The sequence below is a fragment of the Acyrthosiphon pisum genome, chromosome X (assembly GCF_005508785.2).
Source record: "Acyrthosiphon pisum isolate AL4f chromosome X, pea_aphid_22Mar2018_4r6ur, whole genome shotgun sequence".
Lineage (NCBI taxonomy): Eukaryota > Metazoa > Arthropoda > Insecta > Hemiptera > Aphididae > Acyrthosiphon > Acyrthosiphon pisum.
The window spans coordinates 33,915,784-33,923,642 of NC_042493.1; positions in this window are offsets into that span (position 1 = coordinate 33,915,784).

The window sequence follows — 7,859 nt, forward strand, 5'->3', positions numbered from 1 at the left end:
TTATTCGTGGGTATTTGAAACTTCTAAAGTATACTATTATATATCTATGATTTTACACGGTTTTTTGTTGATGTATAACGCGTTATAAGTACTAATAGATATTATGATATGATTAATTTGGAATTTATTATAGGTACCTATTATAGGTCAATATTTTTTTTTTAATACCATAGATAAGTATATATATGTCTAATACATAGACTGATATACCGTCTCCGCTCAGAATCGTTTTTTTTATACAGTGATATTATATCATTGAATTCAAATTTAATACTGTCCATTATACAGTGACCCACTTCTAACCTACTGTACAGCAGAGCGACATCCACTTACCCACCTTTTTTTTTTTTAAACTACAGGTTTAGAAATAATAAAATACAATACAAAATAAATCATAATTAATCTTATTTGTCATATGAAATACCATGCGATTGCCAACCGACCCTGAAGCTTCAACTCATGGCGGAAGTTCGCAACCTAGTACTATAATATAGAAATCTGTGATATTACCGGCCTCTCACCAATTGTTCCGAAGACCGACGACCGGATAACGACGCCCGTCGGTTTACGTACTCACTAACTCACGTCACTACTCTTTTTGCAGCCGACTGTAACACATAGACGCAAACTATTATTGTACATCAGCGTTTTATTTTGACAACATGGAGTAGCGACCGTTGAAGTTTCCCGGTGATGCCCCAGGGAAGAACGTTTAGTGAAAAATGGTTATTATGTATGTATTATTATTATTATTATTATTATTTTGTATGTATCTGGCCGATACAACTCGTATAGTGAATTATACATTTATATTAATTGTACGTTCTAACCACCTAGAGGAGCCGTTTGATATTATAATTTATTCTTACTAACTATTATTAAAAATATCATTCTTTGGTCAAATGTTATTATTGTCTTTGTTATTTTATAAGTCTGACTAATCTGAGTTTTACGCCCGGCACCAACTTAATATATTTAATTCTATTTACCTAAATATTGTGTATTGAGTTCTACTTAGTAATTTATTATTATTACTGTGATACCTATGGTTCCATCATTTTTTCCCGGGGCCTCTAATTATATTATTACAGTAAAAGAAATCCATGAAATTATGAAACATCTAGTAAATCTAATAATTTAAGGTAATTGTGTTTAAGATATCTCATTGCCAAATTTAAGTCTAAATGCAGTTATTTTTTTATATTGCCATCATTATGTTACGGTTGTTATCTGTAATATGTATATATACGAATAAAGCCGTGGAAGCGATAGTTAGGTACATTACCTATATCGTATTTCATAAAACAAAATATGCACCTATATATGTAGTATTAATATCAAATATTACTTAATGTTTTTCGTGTCAGAATAAAATACGCACAAGAATAACCTTGATACAAATATTTGTCTTCATGCTATCACTAAATGTCCGCTAATCTGTGTAAACCACTTATCTTTCGTCAAGGCTCACGCGCTCACATGGCGTTCGAAACTGTTTTTTTTTAAGGTTTTGTTTTAACGTTTCTTCAGTAGATTGTATATTCGTAAAAACTAAAAATTATGTTCTAATGAAGCGGTCGGCTATACGGGTACGGCGGACCTAGCTCGCAGATGGCATAAGTTCCAGTGACTCTTCGGGGTTCCGTGAGGCGAGTGTCCGATAAGGTACCCGTCTGGCGTGCAGCTACCATGGTCCGACAATGCCTCTAGTCTGACCCGGATCCGATTATTCGGTAGCGTCAATGCCGTGGAATTACATACGAATCTATTCGAAACGAAAACCACAAAAAATACATTTCGTCCGTCCGTTTTGGACGTTGTATTTACTTCTCGGAATTTATAAGATATTATATTATAATATCTTCATTAGCATAATAAATATAAATATAATATATTATTAACTGTGACGTTTTAAAAACATAGACACATACGTTCAAATCACCTAAGGAATAGGGTATGGTATGTACTGTGTGTCCGTGTTGTCCATATTTATTATATCAATTATTCTAATAATTTTTAAACTAAATAAAACAATTAATGTACCATAAGTAAATGTATGTGATAAATTTGTATTTAAATTTAAGTTTAAATCCCCATGCGCAAAAAGTGAATTCGAATGCGATGACACGATGTTATTGTTCATAGACTTATAGTGTATTACAGTGTTGAGTGATATTTAGATAAATTTATCTAGATTCAAATTTAGTAATATCATCTTACATAGATGAATAAAAAAAATTAGTAGGTACTTATCTAATTGGTATCTAAAATTTAAATTACGGAAATCTACATAAATATCTAGATAAATCTCGTAGTGTAATGGACGTGTTTTTTTCAATAATAGTTTACTCATTTAGTCATTTTACATATAATATTATAATATTATCACAATACTACCTATTTGAGTACAAAATAATAATAATTGTTCGTGCTGTTTTCTGGCAAATCACAATAATATAATAATATTGTATTCCATGCTATTACCAAAATTGTTAGATACCAATAATTTAATGACCGATAGCGAATTAATAATAACAATAGCAATAAGGCACCCGCGCGTCTGTCCGTAACTATCGTATATCAATGTATATCAATGTATTATCAATGCAGATACCAGAATACGAGTTATTCCCAGTTTATACAAGTTATAACACCGTGTACCCGACACCTGTCCCGTATATTGCTAATAATGTGGAAAACATTAAAAATAGTTCTCGCATGGCAAAATCATTTGTACTGCGGCGACTGCGCTTACTCAGTGTCCAACGTGAACGTGGCGAATGCGGAAAAAAAAACAAAACAGCTTAATTTTTGCCGCGTTTGGAACAGCATGGTCAAGAATATAATTTTATTCAATCGCACTCACCTCGTTTCCGCGTTCACGTTGGATACAGCGTTAGTGTTTACTGACTATAATTATAGTGGCCTATACTGCTTACAGAGTACAAACCATTGAGTGTGTTGACTGTTGAGTCATTTAACCTGTGTTGAATAGTTAATATTTTCAAAAAGAATAAAGTTTTATTTTTTTTTTTTTGTACTTATTTTAATATATAGTTTGAATATAATATAAAAAGTCTATAAACCAGTTTTTTTAAACCAGAAAATATATGTAAAGTAGTAATTACTAATTAGTACCCAATTCAACCATGGTTTTGGGGTAAATATATTTGTCATACATTGAAATTGATACTGTATGTTTGCATATTTAATTTATACTTATATTTATCAATTAATATATTTTTGATACAAAATAAGCCTTCCTGATTTGCTTCCCTTAATAAATTACTAAACCAAGAATCCAATAATTTAAACATCAAGATAAAAAAGTTTTATCTACATATTTATCTAGATATTAATTTAGCTAGTAACCTAATATTTATCTAGCTGTTATTTTTGCTATTTGAACTCAACACTGAGTGTATACCTACATTATTTTGATGTGTTCATAAATTACACACACCAACAAACATCAAACAATACATATAGCATATTATGACTCTCTGTGAGAGGCAACACAATATTTTAGTTCAAAAGACCTAAAATTTTGAAAAAATTAAATTTAGTTAAAATTGCCTGGTTTTAATTCTAAAAAAAAGGTTTTACTAGGTATAAGTAGGTATGTATACCTACTTAGTTTATTTGTCTTATTTGATGACTACGATAAATAGTGACAGTCCTCTGTTAGATTTTGTACGAAAAACTATGATTTTTAAACAGCATCAAGGAGTAGGTCCTTAAAACAATTTTCCATGTCATACGCAGGGCCGCATTTAGGAGGGCTGCGTACAACTGCCCCTGCCGCCAGTATTTTAGGGGCGCCAAAATATTGTGGTCAAAAATTTGTTTACTTGTGAATTATTAAAATGTTATGATTTTAATTATTTTAATAATAGTATTGTATAATATAATTTAGTATTATAGTATTATATATATAGTATTATGCTGTTTGGAATTTTTTTAATTTATATTAATTTGCATAGTTTTACATAATTTTATTTTATTTATTTATGAAGTACCTACTTGAGAGGACGCTACACCCGCATGTGTTACACCCGCATGTCATCGTCTTACAAATGTACAACATATCAAAAACTGTTGTGCGCAGAAAAGAACCGAGAAGGCTACAATAAAACAATGTGAATAAAACTTTATTTGTTGGGTAAAAATACTTCAACAATTAATACAAGGCTTCTACTATATTGTTACATTGACATTTAAAAAATATTAAAAATCCCTAGTCACAATTTTTTTTATAAATACCTATTTAAAGTTCAAAAATTGACAAAATATGGAAAAATCACGAAAATTAGCAAATTATTTTGAGTTAAGAATTCATAAAAATTTTTCTTTTTAAATCTAAGATTTTAAAATGTAATACAGGGTCGCTTATAAGGTTATCTACCTTTGTAAAAAAAGAAATGTCTACCGGAAAGTCAAATTAAATTTTTATGAGCATTTGAAATTCAAATTTTTACATCATTGGATATTCATTCGATTTCTCATGTGGCAATTTTCTTATTTTGTTGTAATTCAAAAACGAATAACTGTTGATACATGAAAATTTCACTGAATGTTTATTTTATCAATTCTTATACTTGATACAATTTTCAAAATAATTTAACTTGTTTTGAGCAGTTTACGGACATTGTCAGTTTTAAATTTTTTTAGTTTTTTTTTCTATAAATACCATTAAAATGTTATTTGATGGGTAAAAAAGCGTGGAAGTTTAACACAAGGCTCCTGACATATTGCTACAATTATAGCAATTGAAAAATATTAAATATACCTGTATAGGCATTAGGCTAAATTTTTTTAAAAGCCTTTATAGATCAAATCTTGACAAAATTTATCAAATTTAAAATTGAATAATTATTTTGTAGTTAAAAATGTATAAAATGTTCAAATTTTATATCTATGGATTCAAAATTTAAAACAAGATTCCACGTAAGCAGTTAATTCTGTTCACAAAAACTCTAAAAAATACATTTACACAGTTTATTTTTATAGTCATTTTAAGTTCAAATTTAGACGAAATTACATATTAAAAAACCTAGAATAACTATTTTAGTTATTTTGATGTGATTGTATTATATTATTTGTTTGGATACTTGAAATTTCTAAAATATACTATTATATATCACGGTGTTTTGATGTATAACACGTTATAAGTACCTATTGGATATTATGATATGATTAATTTGGAATTTATTATAGGTACCTATATTATAGGGCAATTTTATTTAATACCTTAGATAAGTATATAATATATCTTATACCTAGACTGACATACCGTCTCCGCTCAGAATCGTTTTTCTTATACAATGATATTATATTATATCATTGAATTCAAATTTAATACCAACCATTATACAGTGACCCACTTGCAACCTACTATACAGCAGAGTGACATCCGCTTGCCTACCTTTTTTTCATTTTTTTTCCAAATTTTTGTATTGTAAAGATAAATAAAATAATTTGCATAATATTAAAATGTTTACAATAAAATATGAATGGTCAGATAACAATATGTACAAATAAATACCTACTACAACTTAATTCAATATAATAGCATGAAACAATAAGCCAAATTAAATACAAGACAACCAATAATGTTACAATTAAAATCTCTAGTCACCTTGTTGTCTGTTCCATTCTTTATTTTTATATATTATTTCCTAACATTTAAATTATTAGTAAAAATAACCATAAATTAATATTATATAAAATATAATATACATAAATGTATAAGTACATATTCCAAAGCACACCATGCACTTATATTAAACACACCTCACTGTTGGTATAATAAGTAATGATACACACAAAACCCACATTATTGTGATTCTAAAACAAATTTAAATTTAATACAATTGACTAAATTCATAATAATAGACCTCAAGTAAATGGAAAAGTTTAATTGTGTTAGTTAACTGTTTAATGTATACAATATTAATAGTTATTCTAAATTGAATCCTAAAAGTCAAAAGTCAATTTAGAGAATTGCACCTCACTCAAAAACCACGAATAATTGATTTTAAATTTCTACATAAAATTTAAGATAAAAGTTTAAGTAAATAAATATAAAATTAAACTAATTATCATTTTCAACTATTTTAAATGATTTTTAAATTTTTTGTTTCCTTTTCCTGAAAAGTGAAAACTATAGGCGTTTTTGACTTACGACATTTATACCATACACTCAAATATTCTTGAGGTTGAACTCAGGTATGAAATTTTCAAAATATTTTATTTCTATTTTTACTAGTAGCAAATACGACAAACCGAAAAATATGCACTTGGGTAGTTGGGTACCTATGTAATATTGAATTTATCTACCACGAAATTTATATTTTTATACTCGTGTATAATAATGCATTTTTACAATGTATTCGACATAACCAATGGTTAGGTATCGAGCTGAATTATCTGTAGAACATTGTTACATAGTTTTATTGTGTACGTCATCGACGATAGTTATCTTCTAAAAAACAAAATAATAAACTGTCGCGTAATAATAATTATTTTGATCGTACGATTAAACATTGGTATAATTTTTTTTCTATCTATAATGGCGAGTAAATAATAGCTCATTAAAACATAACATTTATCAATAAGAAGATAATAGGTATCTATATCGTATATCGTTTAAACACGTAGTACCTATATTATAGTGCATGGTTTTAAAAGGGATTTTTAAAAAGTGTGCAAACTAGTTATTGCTTTTCTGACAGCCGTCAAATGATCTGCATAGGTACTGTGGCGACCAACTCCATTCTAAATCCAGTACCGCACTAACGCAATAGTAAAAGTATTTGTGTGTAGGTAACTATCGTCTATCGGATGAGCAAAAAACACGTTAAATATTTATAATACACAATACACATATAATATTTCATAATACAAAATCGTAACTGTGATGATCACAATATTATGTTTCTAAGCAAACGACGGCGGCGCACATGTGTTATCATAACCGCGCTGTTCCACGATGAGAAAATGAACGAGAGAATAAAAATTTTGATATATATGAAAATGAATTTCAAAGGTATTTCTACTTATCAATTAAATAAGTAATAACAAATAAAATTAATGATAAAACTCCTTGCTAGATTGAGTGTACTATATAATATAATATAATAAAAGCATGCAGCCTGTCTTTTAGCCGCATTCCGAAGAACGGCCTATTTTTTAGTTAAAATATAGGAGTAGCCTATTCATTCTTATCTTATCTGTGTTCACACACACCCACCCAAACGGCGACTAAACAGATGGAAGAAGCATTAATTATTCGTCTCTAATCTATTTGTAAGGCTCGCGTACGGCATACAAATTCAGTTATTCCTGCAGGTTAGGTTAACCATGGCACATGTGCCACGCCCGAATTTTAATACCGCGTTCGTTAATGTAAACCTTTATTATATATAATATATATTATATTCGTAATACCTAGTACCTATATATTATATTACTATCGAATATCAATACACTGATAAGTATAAAAAATAAAATTTTATACCTTTCAATGGTTAATACAGTAATACCTATATAGGTACCACCAGCTAATGGTCTTCTAATATAATCAGTTTGAAAGCCATAAGAATGATAAAAAAAATGTTTATAAAAGTGATTCAATTATCCAGTACCTATACACAGCTAGTGACTCTAATAAAAATTAAAAGGTCAATTTAACATTTGTCACATATGAGCTATTTGGTTTGGGTTTTGTCCTTTTTGATTCCAGTAAATGTTTGATTCTATAAACCAGTGATACATAGAACTCACTGTAATTATTGTAGTTTATTATTGTCGTGGACCAAGGTCCAAGGCATCGGAGTACAAAGATTCAGTATAATAAA